Source organism: Balaenoptera ricei, chromosome 13, assembly GCF_028023285.1.
Source record: "Balaenoptera ricei isolate mBalRic1 chromosome 13, mBalRic1.hap2, whole genome shotgun sequence".
Lineage (NCBI taxonomy): Eukaryota > Metazoa > Chordata > Mammalia > Artiodactyla > Balaenopteridae > Balaenoptera > Balaenoptera ricei.
In genome coordinates this window covers 69,119,865-69,132,455 of record NC_082651.1, presented here as the reverse complement: position 1 = coordinate 69,132,455, position 12,591 = coordinate 69,119,865, and the positions used below count along the sequence as shown (strand labels likewise).

The window sequence follows — 12,591 nt, the reverse complement described above, 5'->3', positions numbered from 1 at the left end:
CCTCCTAAGGGGAGTCTTTGGTCAGAGAACTGAAAATCAGGGACCTTATAACTTCAAGGCCCCATTTTATCAATAGATAACAGCTGTTGGGTGAGGTTTCACAGGGTATTCAAAGCAGGAAGGCTAGACATGGCCAAACATTTGCCTGTTTGGTCTATTTTAAAAATAATTACATGTGCAAAAATTTGAGTCTAGCGCTGGCAGGCTTTTGAGCTGGAAGGTCTCAGTCTGCAGGGAAGAAATAATGTAGGGGCCAATACACAGAGGCCATTTTTGGCTCATTTATGTAACAATGATGCAATAGAAAAAAGAGCAGGTTAGGGTACATGGAAACTTGGCGGCAACTTGAGCTCCGATACAAAGTTTTAATGGACTTTGGCTAAGTATATCATTTAATATCATTTAATATTTCTGAACCTGATTTTCCTCTTCTCTAAAATAAAGAAATTAGATTAGATGAGGGGTTCACAAATAACTTGCAGGCCAAATCTGGCCCACCACCTGGTTTTGTAAATATGTTACTGGGACACAGCCGCATTTGTGTGTTCATGTATTATTACCCATGGCTGCTTTCCTTCTGCAAGGGCATAACTGAGTAGTTGTGAAAGTGACCACATGGCCCACGAGCCTAAAGTATTTACTACTTGGCCTTTTACAGGAAGGTTTGCTGACCCCTGGACCAGCCTATAACATGGGATTCCTTCAGCTTAAACATTTTTTGACTTAAAAAATATTAGAAGTCCAGCTCTTATCATCTTAGAGTTCCTGCTGCTTATTTTTACTTACCTTTTGCACCATCACTCACTACTTCAACTGAAGAGACTATTTGTAAGTTTCATACCAAATGTCACAAACACCACCTCTCCTACAGCTAAAATGATGTTGCCAGTCTCTCTGAATAAATCAGTAGCTATTTCATTTTCAAGTCTAACCTGAAATGAAAATGGAAAGAGAAGGCAAAAAGAGTGGAGGGAAATGAAAAATATAATATCTAATTGAAATAACAGGAGTATTTTATGTTAAAAGAAATGTAATTACCTAGTTGGATTTCAGCCAGTGGCATGCCTTCCCTCTGTCTCGGTTGAATGACCCAGGTCATTCCATCTCATCAGGGGTTCAAGTCTACATTTTCACATCTCATCTGGCAAAGGCCAAAAATTAGTCAGAAGCAACCCATTCATTTTAGGCACTTACATTTTTATTTGACAAATACCGCTATTAATTATTAAGTCAGTATTTCAACCAGCCATCACTCATTATTACAAGAAGCTCAAATTGTCAGAAGTCAAACTGAAACCTCTCAGAAATCATTTTGTCTTCTTCCCTAATAAAAGTCAAGATTATTTTGCTATACAATGAATAAAATTGTATACAGATCTTCATTATATTGCCAACTCAAGAACAGTAAAACACATTATATAACTGTACATCCTATATCTTTTTAAAATAATTTAAAGCATAATGAGAACACTCACCTAAAAAGGATATGTATTCTTCTCAGAATGTTTTTGTCACATATATTTAAAATAATTCCTTCATGAAGACTCTTGAGTGTGACTGAAGTCACAATTTATTTAAATTTATTTCTATTATGCATACTATGGGTGAAGGACCAGTGGATGTAGTAAAAAGATAACGACCATGGAGTTTCATTGATTTTTAAATAGAAATTGAAAGATGGAAATTGAAATATTTTAAATGTACTTTCTATTTACATGAAAAATACAGTACGTCATCTGACCAGGTTTTCTAATTTTAATACGTATTCTGTTTGCTGTCTAAGCAAATTCATAATGAACCACATCTAGATCTAACTAATATATGCTGAATCATTACCATCTTTCAAGCACTGCTACTGGTACTTTTACAATTATTTCCTTATTTAATATGGACTATAGCCCTGTGAATGAGGTTCTTTTTGTTGTTGTTTGACTTCGTCTTGTTTGTTTCCATTATATAGTTGAGGATAATGAAGCTCAGGAAGGGAAAGTGTATGCTAAAAACAGAACAAAAAAATCAGAGCCAGGTTTCAAACCCAACGCTTTGGATGTCTAAATGGAATAAGGACAAAAATATTTTCTCTCCCACCAACCTAAGCTCATGCTGATTCTGCCCTGGTTTGCTGACAACTACATTCATAAGATGGATGAAATCCTGTTTAAAAATGACAATTCAAACAAAATCCTTTATAGTGCTTTTTGAGAACTTTTTAATGACAAATATCAAGCATCAACAAAAAGGAACAATTCTAGAATGGGGGCAGAGAAAGAAAAGTTAAAAGCTTATAAGTAAATATTAATAGTGAAGTCAAGTTGTTGTGATGTTTAAATCAGACATTTCTCAAATGTGCATTTCCTTTGTTCCTTTGCTGCTGCCAGAGCTATAGCACTGTATTTTTTCTCAGTCTAATTCCTACTGTATTTAGGAACAACCCCAGCAGAGTGCCCACTTGGACCCGATTTGATGAATGGCAATGCTGCGTAAGTGACAGAGAGGGAGAAGCATGTGGTACAGATACACCCAGGGATTAGGAGGAGATGATGGGCCTTTGTGGCCGCCACCAGGTCAGGTGGATCATGCTTCCTTAGGCACAGTAGATCAGCTGCCCTCACGCTGCAGGTTTGTTGATGCTGTGAAAGTCATCCCGGCCTGTCTCCAAAACAGCGTGATTTTGACAAGGTTTTTAGTTCTTGCTGCTGAATAGAGCACATTCAACACCTTGTCAGCTTGCAGCAGCGGTTAAAAGAACACTTAGCCCAGCTTCCTTTATGTAAAGCTGTTGGCAGGTAGTAAACAGCTACGTGGCACACCTGTATATGTGCTGAAAATGGCTCGTGTTTTCAGGCACACCTCAAATCCCAGAAATTATAAATTCCATGCACTATAAAGCAAATGCCTATCAGGTATAGAATGTCTTCGCACAGAATTCCATTAGAGAAGGGGAGTCAGGTTTTCTAATATCTAACTTAGTCTCTGCTGAGTACATTTTACTAAGAAGGGGTTGAAAAGTTTTAACAAGTTAAATAGTATGCTCAATATTTCTGTGGCCAAAAAAATTGTTTTGAAAAAATTTCTGTACCTATATCCTGCTGACACCCACTCCGTTTCCTAAAGAATTATTCTTTCTAAGATGGCATTATTTTCTTCTTTGATTAGAAATCCTCTCTCAACCGTTAACTGCTTACTATGTGATTGCTAGGTAACAAGTTTGTGATAAGTGCTTTACAAGCATTATATCTAAGTCTGTTTTGATACCCCAGCAATTATTTATATACTTGTTACTACTGAGCATCTTCTGAACATTTTCTGTATTAGGGGAATTTAGTACATTAGGGGTCCAGTCTGCTCAAGCCAGAAGACCGAGTTTCTTTTCCTAACTTCCTTCAGTTTGTTTTTTTAATATATATATATATATAAATTTATTTATTTTATTTATTTATTTTTGGCTGTGTTGGGTCTTTGTTGCTGCACGCGGGCTTTCTCTATTTGCGGAGAGTGGGGGCTACTCTTTGTTGCGGTGCGTGGGCTTCTCATTGCAGTAGCTTCTCTTGTTGCGGAGCACGGGCTCTAGGTGCGCGGGCTTCAGTAGTTGTGGCTCGCAGGCTCTAGAGCACAGGCTCAGTAATTGTGGTGCATGGGCTTAGCTGCTCTGCGGCATGTGGGATCTTCCCAGACCAGGGCTCGAACCCATGTCCCCTGCATTGGCAGGCGGATTCTAAACCACTGCGCCACCAGGAAAGTCCTGCAACTTCCTTCAATTTGAACCAGACAGATGACCAAGCCTTTTTCAACCAAAGACACATGAGAGCCTGATTCAGGAGAGAATGATATGAGGAGAGAATGCTGGGCAGAATTTACTGGGGAAGATATATAGTTGTGATGGAGGGATATTTGTCTGTTTAGAGTTTCCACTCGAGTACCCTGAAGTGTAATACAGCTGTTGGAATCTTAACTTCATTCCTCTCATTCTAAGTCTTTGTCCTCTGCAGATTCTTAGTGAGCTTCCTGTACCTGTTAATATTTGCTTTTGTAGGTATGGGGCATAAGATAGCTGGATGAGGTGCTCTTGCAAAACTGTCAATAATAAATAACCAAACTTTCAAACATTACCTTCCAATTCTTGTTTTGGTATCTCATGTAAATCTTAGTAGAGAGAAGTATAGCAGATATATCCCGTTAGATGCCAAAATTAATCTATTCTCTTTCTCTTTAATTTTTGTAACTATTTACGACATATTGGTGTATCTATCTTACTGCCCCCAAGATTATAAGTAACTGAATGTATGATTGTGTGAAAATAAGTTTGTATCTTTCATGGCTATTTATTGAGTACCTTTCATATGGTGGGTACACAATCAATGTTGAATAAACAGCTAAATGCTCTTACCCAAAACTGGTGATATAAAGCAAATTCTACGTATTAAGCTTTTGATGGCAAAGTAGCATGATGTTTGCCATGAGTAGAAAATATAACCTTAGAACATAATGGATTAAAGGTAACTTGAGGGACAGAGTAGAAAGGTTAGATGAAAAGAAGGAAGGACCATGGTAAGACAGAGGAAAAATAAAGAAAATTTTATTTATGATCTACACATTTTTCTTTAGTTCTGGACAAAGGGAAAGAAATAATTTGCATAAACAATTAAAAAATAAATTGTCATTTCAATCAATTCTGTGAAAACATATGTAGTCGTAAAATTAAGTAATAATTGGAATGTTGTCATTATGTTTATCATACAGTGTGGGAAATGCAATACAAAGGATAAGTAATAAGTTGAGCTGTCAGCATGATAAAACATTATTAATGTCACATTTAAACTGGACTCCTGTTTATTGGGGTGATGGAAAGCTAATAAAGTTGGTCTTCAGGCAATAGGCATAACTGACTCCAAATCACACAACTTCAAAGTTGGGGAAGGAGAATCTGATTTAAAACACAAGAATGAGATGTATCGTTTTGAGCAACTAAAATCACAATGTCTTAGGCTTGTTTGGGACAGTGCTCTCATTTAGTTACCGCTTTCCATACTGAACTTTTGCAGTGAAGTCAACTTCACTTCCTGTCAATGTGTTACCAATTCAATTTTCAGAGCCTGCATGTCTCTACACACTTCTGCCTACCCTAAGAAAAAATAAGAGTTCTTCAAATATGAAAAAAGAATTGGGTCAAAAAGCTTTTCTGTTAAAACTGCATTATTCTCCCACAGCAGGTGAAAGATCAGCAAGGTATTGTGAAGTGCAAATGTCAATATACTGAAGATGCAGGATCAAATAATTTTAGAGGTCAAAGGGGCTTTATAAGCCATCTTCACCAATTTTCTACCCCCTCAGAAATCTGTTCAGCAGGATCTCTGGCAGATGGCCCTCTAGCTTCTGCTTAAATACACTGTAGTGGTGGGGACTCTATTTCCTCCTGAAGTATCCATTTATTTACCTAAAATAAGTATTGATTGTTTTGTATCCCACAGGCACACTGCTAGGAAGAGATATCCTAGATATTATATACTAGATGTTGCAGGGGCATGTCTTTAGAATGTTCTTCCCATTTTACAGTGAGCTAAAATTCATCTCACTTTAACTCCTATTAATGGACACATTTATTTAATATTAGTAAATAATTAAAGTGTCTGTTGATCTTGAGCTTCATGATCCAAACAACTAAATTTAATTAATAAGTAGAGAGATTGATTCATATTCCATTTAATTATACTTTTTTGACAGAATAGTTTTCTTTATTAAAATATCAAGGTTTACTAACTTAAAGAAAACACCACATTTAAGAGGATATCTGTTCAGATTCATACTAAAAGAAAAAGCATCTAAGTACACTTTATCTTCTCATTCATCACTGTTTTTAACAATCTGCTCTAATTGCCAATCTTATTTCAAGAGGAGCATATTTCATTCTATATTTTAACCAACATATAACACTTTCTTAACTTTTTTTTTTTGTATTTTTAAAATTCTTTATTAGAGTATAGTTGATTTACAATGTTGTATGAGTTTCAGGTGTACAGCAAAGTGAATCAGTTATACATATACATATACCCACTCTTTTTTAGATTCTTTTCCCATATAGGTCATTACAGAGTATTAAGTAGAGTTCCCTGTGCTATACAGTAGGTCCTTATTAGTTATCTATTTTATATATAGTAGTGTGTATATGTCAATCCCAATTGCCCAGTTTATCCCTACCCCCTTTCCCCCCCTGGTAACCATAGGTTTATTTTCTATATCTGTGACTCTATTTCTGTTTTGTAAATAAGTTCATTTGTACCATTTTTTTAGTTTCCACATATAAGCAATATCATATGATATTTGTCTTTCTCAGTCTGACGTACTTCACTCAGTATGACAATCTCTAGGTCCATTCATGTTGCTGCAAATGGCATTATTTCGTTCTTTGAATTAAATATACATAATGGGATTTAAAGCCCACTTGGCTTTAATCTTTTTGAAAATTCTACCACTGTGAAAAGTTTATAAAGAAGTTGTGGTCAATCCTATATGCACAATTGGATCATGTGGAGAGATTTAATAACTACTGAGACTCTCTCACCACTACCCATTCCAATTTAATTGGATTTTGGTAGAACCTGGGCATTGATAGGTTTCTAATCTTTCCAGGGGATTCTAGTACGTAGCCAGATTTCAGAACCACTGTTTAAAGAAAAGCTTGAAATCACTTAATGAGTCCTTCTTATGTGATAATCAGATACAAGCGTTGCTTCCTTTTCCAAGTCCATTTTCTCATGCCTCTTTCCTCATATGTGCCAGTAGCATGAAAATGATAAGAAAGCAAACAACCAAATAAAAAATGGGTCAAACACTTGCACAGATACTTCACAAAGAAGGTATATGAATGACCAATAAACACCTGAGAGATGCTCAACATCATCAGTCATCAGGGACATGCAATTAAAACCACTAACACCCATTAGAATGGTTAAATTAAAAAAAAAATAACATGATATTATCAAGTATGGGAGAGAATGTGGGGCAACTTGAATGCTCATACATTGCTGATAGAATTGCAAAATGGCACAGCCAATTTGGGAAATTTAAAACAGTATATTATGTCACTTATCATATGATTTAGCAATCCTGTTCTTGTGTAAGATCATATAAACAAAATAAAATGAAATGAAAACATGTACATACAACTTATACATGAATATTTATAGCAGTATTATTCATCATAATCAAAATCTGGAAACAGTCCAAGTTGTCCATCAAATGGTGAATGGATAAACAAATTATCTTTTAACCATGCTATGAAATACCAGTCAGCAATAAAAAGAACAACACCATGGATGAAACTAAAAAACATTTTTGCTAAGTGAAAGAATTCAAAAACAAAAGACAGCTACCATATGATTCTCTTTATATGAACTTCTATAAAAGGCAAATAATGACAGAAAACAGATCAGTGGTTGCCTGGAGACGAGGATAAGGGTTCACTTCAAATGGTCATAAGGGAGCCTTTAAGGGTGGTGGAACAGTTCTGTATTTTTATTGTAATGGTAGTTATACAACCTTATACAATTAGAAAATTTATCAAACTGTACTCCTAAAAGAGTGAATTTTGTTTTGTATAAATTATAGCCAATAACTATTAAAAAATAAGTCATAGAATTAGGCATTCTCATATGCTGTAGATGGAACTGTAAATTGGTACAACATTTTTGGGGGGCAACTATGACAATTAAAGTAAACATTTTCTTTGATATGTAGTTCCACACATATATTTATTCTATAGAAATCTTCACTTGTCCATAAAGAAATAAATGGAAGATTGTTCACTGAAACATTGTTTTTAACATCAAATAATACTCAACAGGGACTTGTTTAAATCAATTATAGTATATCCATACAATGGAAAATCATGCAGCTCTTATAAAATGTAACATATCTGCATGGAAATTTTCTAACATTTTAAAAATCAAAAGTATTAAGGCACAGAACAATGTGGATAGCATACTAATGTGTATATAAAAACCCTTACCTTTTACATGCATAAGATATCTCAAAGGATACTAGGTGAAAGGGAAAATGACACCAAATTATACATAAACACACAGGCATATTTATATATGATGAGACTTTAAAATATATCTTTAAAATTTTCTAATAGAAGGTAATTGTTTAAGGCAAAAAAATATTATATGTGGCAGCATTTGTAGAATACTCAGAAGATATGTAATGAGAGCACATAGGGCAGGAGAGCATTAAATAGAATTACACTCTTGTAAATTTCATGTATTGTTTGACTGTAGATTGTGATAAGTTAAAGATACATATTGTAATCAAATAAAATACAAAGAGGTATATCTCAAAACTCAACAGAGGAAATACAAATCAAATACTAGAAAAAATATTATTTATCAAAAAAAAGACAGAAAACTGAGGAATAAAGAATATATCAATTTTGGAACAAATATCAAACTTACAATAAATGGAAAAGGAATAAACACTTCAATTAAAAGGTCTTGATTATAAGACTAAATAAAACAAGCAAGACCTGTCTATATGATGTCTCAAAGGAATATGATATAAAACAGACTGCTTTAAAATAAACTGATGGGGAAAGGTATACCTTGAGGACCCTAAGCATAAGAAAGAAGAGGTGGGTATGTTAACATCAGACAAACTGTGCTGTACTTCATCCCCAAAATTATTTCCAAAGATATATCTGTATGCACATAATAACAGAATTTCAAAATATAAAAACAAAACTGACAGATTTAAAGAAAACATAGACCAATCTAAAAGGAACTTTAGAAATTTTAATACTACCCTATCAATAACTGATAGGAATCATAGAAGTCAGTAAAGATATAGAATGCTTGATAACACTATTAAGAAATTGGCTTATTTGACTTTGATGGACTACTACATCTAAAGATTATAGAATATACATTATTTTCAAGTGCATATGAAACATTCACCAAGGTGGACAAAATTCTGGGTCATAAAAACTCAATAAACATCAAAGTATCAAAAGAATACAAAGTATATTATCTGATCAAAGCAATATTAATTTAGAAGTCTGTAGAACAAAGAAATAATTGGCAAGAAAACACAAATTGCCAATACCTAGAATTTTAAAAATTGCACATCAATACAGAGCCTTCATATATTAAAGGGGTAATAAAAAGTAAACAATTTAATGCCAAAAATTAGAAAAGGTAGATAAAATATTTGAAAGTACAATTTCAGGACTAAGGGTTTCTCTCTAAAGTAATACTTGTGAAAGTTTAATGTGTTCAGAAATCACTAGGGGGGGGATCATTATAAAATGCAGATTCTGATTCAAAGTTCTGGGGTAAAAATTGAGGTTGTGCATTTCTAACAGACTCCCAAGTAATGCTGCTGCTAAGAAAAAATATGTGTTGCTTAAGGAATACTCACTATGCTATTAAAATGCTTCAGTATACTGAATGGATTTACAATTATAGAGGACAGGTGTATTTTGATCTGGAATCCAGGGAAGGAGAGCCAAATAAATGAGATGTTGACTTACGTGAGATATTTCATAGGGATTTGTGAATGGCTGCCAGGTTGGAGTGGACACCATGGTGCAGGGAGAATCTACACATACCTGGAGCGGTGCAAAAAAATACCTTTACTTCACAAACATCAAGGGCCTATGCCTCTTTTCATTTGTACCTTTTATTTATTGTGCCTATTATTTATTTGTGCCTTTTATAATGGACAGAAATTTTCATATTAAAACGATCAAAAATTGTTAAGTTAATTAAATATCACAGTAAAAAGGGCCCTTGATTTGCAGATAAAAACAAGTTTAAATATTTTTCTTGATATAATGATCTTTCTAGCCTAGATGGCTTAAATGAAGAATTTAATTAGACTGCTTTAAAAGGAAGATCACTAGTGTTCAAAAATAGTTAATCTTCAAAATTAAAAATAAGACACTTTTCTCATTTAACAGTTGGCTGCACAGTCAACACAAGGGTATTTTGCCTCCTATTAACACTGTATGTCTTCAAAACTCAGCAAAAATTTTAAAGTGTACATGCCAAATTATTTTCTCATTGACTTATATTTTAATTTCAGTAATACTTCCCATTCTGATTGATCTTAAATAAGCACTGACTTCTAATTTACGATTATATTGCTGAAAACAGACGCTGAGTAAGAAGAAAATAGCAGAAAAAAACCAGCAAATTATGTCATAGAAAAAAATAAACAAGCTACTTGACTTCTGAGCTATGCTAATTTCTTGGATAGTAGCTTTGGTTCAGAGCCTGGTCCCAGGTCTGCCATTGCAGAAAATTACCTTTGTGAAGCAGACTGCAAATTGATCAAGCTCTCATTTTTAAAGGAGATGGGTGTACAAGGCAGTATGTAAAAACACAATGATGGCAGATGTTAATTCTACCTGACATATTTCACTCTTTTTATAATTTATAAATTTGTACTAAAAATAGTACATATTTAAGGCACACAATATGATAATTTGATATACATGTAAATACTGAAATGATTACTACAGTCACACTAATTAACATGTCATCTTACCTAGTTACCATTTTTTCCATAATGAGTACATCTTAAATCTAATCTCTTAGCATACTTACAGTATTCAATATAGTACTATTAACTATAGTCATCAGGCCTATACATTAGAACACTAGACTTATTTATCCTAAGTAACTATAACTTTGTACCCTTTGATCAGCATATCCCCCACCCTACCAGCTCTTGCTCTCTGCTTCTAAAAGTTCTGTTTTTTTTTTTAGATTCCACATATAAGTGAAATCATACAATGTCTGTCTTTCCCTGTCTGGCTTATTTCATTAACATAATGTCCTCCAGATTCATTCATTGTTGCAAATGACAGGATTTTCTTCTTTCTCATGGCAGAAACATATTCCATTCTCTCTCTATATATAGAATAGAATTTTATATGTATAATATATATTCTATTATATTTTAAAATATTCTAATATATATTAGAATATATATATATATACACACACACACATATATATAATGTCTTCTCATCTTCTTTATCTATTCATCCATCGACAGACACTTGGGTTGGTTCCAGACCTTGGCATTGTGAATAACGCTAAGTGCAGATATCTCTTTCAGATCCTGATTTCATTTCCTTTGGGTATACACCCAGAAGTTGGGATTGCTGGATCATGTGGCAGTTCTATTTTTAATTTTTTTGTGTGGAACCTCCATACTTTTTTCTATAGTGACTACACCAGTTTACATTCCCACCAACAGTGAACAAGCGTTCCCTTTTCCCTCCATCCTTGCCAACAATTGTTACTGCTTCTCTTTTGATAATAGTCATCATAACAGGTGTGATGTCATAGTTCATTGTGGTTTTCATTTGCTTCTCCCTATGATTAGTGATGTTGAGCATCTTTTCATATATCTTATGGTCATTTGTGTGTCTTCTTTAAAGAGATGTCTTCTTTTAAGAGATGTCTATGCAGGTCCTTTGCCCATTTCTTAAATCAGGTTATTTGTTTTCTTGCTATTGAGTTGTTTGAGTTCCTTTTATGTTTTGGATATTAAAGCCTTATCAGATATACAATTTGCAAATATTTTCTCCCATTTTGTAGGTTGTCTCTTCACTCTGTTCACTGGTTTCTTTGCTATGCAGAATTTTTTTTAGTTTGATACAATCCCATTTGTCTGTTTTTGCTTTTATTGCCTATGCTTTGGAGGATCATATCCAAAAAACTAATTGCCAAGACCAATGTCATGAAGCTTTCCCTCTGTTTTCTTCTAATAGTTTTATGGTTTTAGGTCTTACATTTAAATCTTTAATCCATTTTGAGTTGATTTTTGCATATGTGGTGAGATAAGGGTCCAATTTCATTATTCTGCATAAGGAAAACTAATTTTCCCAACACCATTTATTAAAAAGACTGGCCTTTCCCATTGTGTGTTCTTGACAATTTTGTTAAAAATATATTGACCATAAATGTATGTATTTACTTCTGGGCTCTCTATTCTTTTCTATTGGTCTATATATCTGTTTGTATACTGGTATCATGATGTTCTGATTACTACAGTTTTGTAGCATATTTAAAATCAGATAGTATGATGCCTCCAACCGTGTTCTTTTTGCTCAAGATTATTTTGGCTATTCAAATCTTTTGTATTCCATATGAATTTTAGGATTTTTTTTTCTATTTCTGTGAAGTAACCATTGGGAGTTTGATATGGATTGAGCTGAATCTGTAGATTGCTTTGGGCAGTATGGACATTTTAACAATATTAATTCTTCCAATCCATGAACAAGTGGTATAATTCTAATTTCAATTTCTCACGTTAATGTTTTATGGATTTCAGTGTATAGATCTTTCACTGATAAGAGTAAGCATTCTTGTCCTGTTCCTGAAATTAGAGAAAAAGCTTTTAGCTTTTCACCACTGAGTATGATGTTAGCTGTGGGCTTGTCATATATGACCTTTGTTATATGTTGAGGTACATCCCTTCTAAACCTAATTTGTTGAGAATTTTTATCATGATGTTGCATTTGCCAAATGCTTTTTCTGTATCTATTGAGATGACAGATGATCATATGAATTTTATCTTTAACTC

The 12,591-nt window shown here is 33.8% G+C and overlaps 1 long non-coding RNA gene across 1 annotated transcript in view; it reads left to right on the top strand.

Annotated features, from left to right (window-relative positions):
* Positions 1–12,591, top strand: part of LOC132376967 (uncharacterized) — a 180,897-nt gene that overhangs the window by 114,689 nt on the left and 53,617 nt on the right. The window lies entirely within an intron of this gene.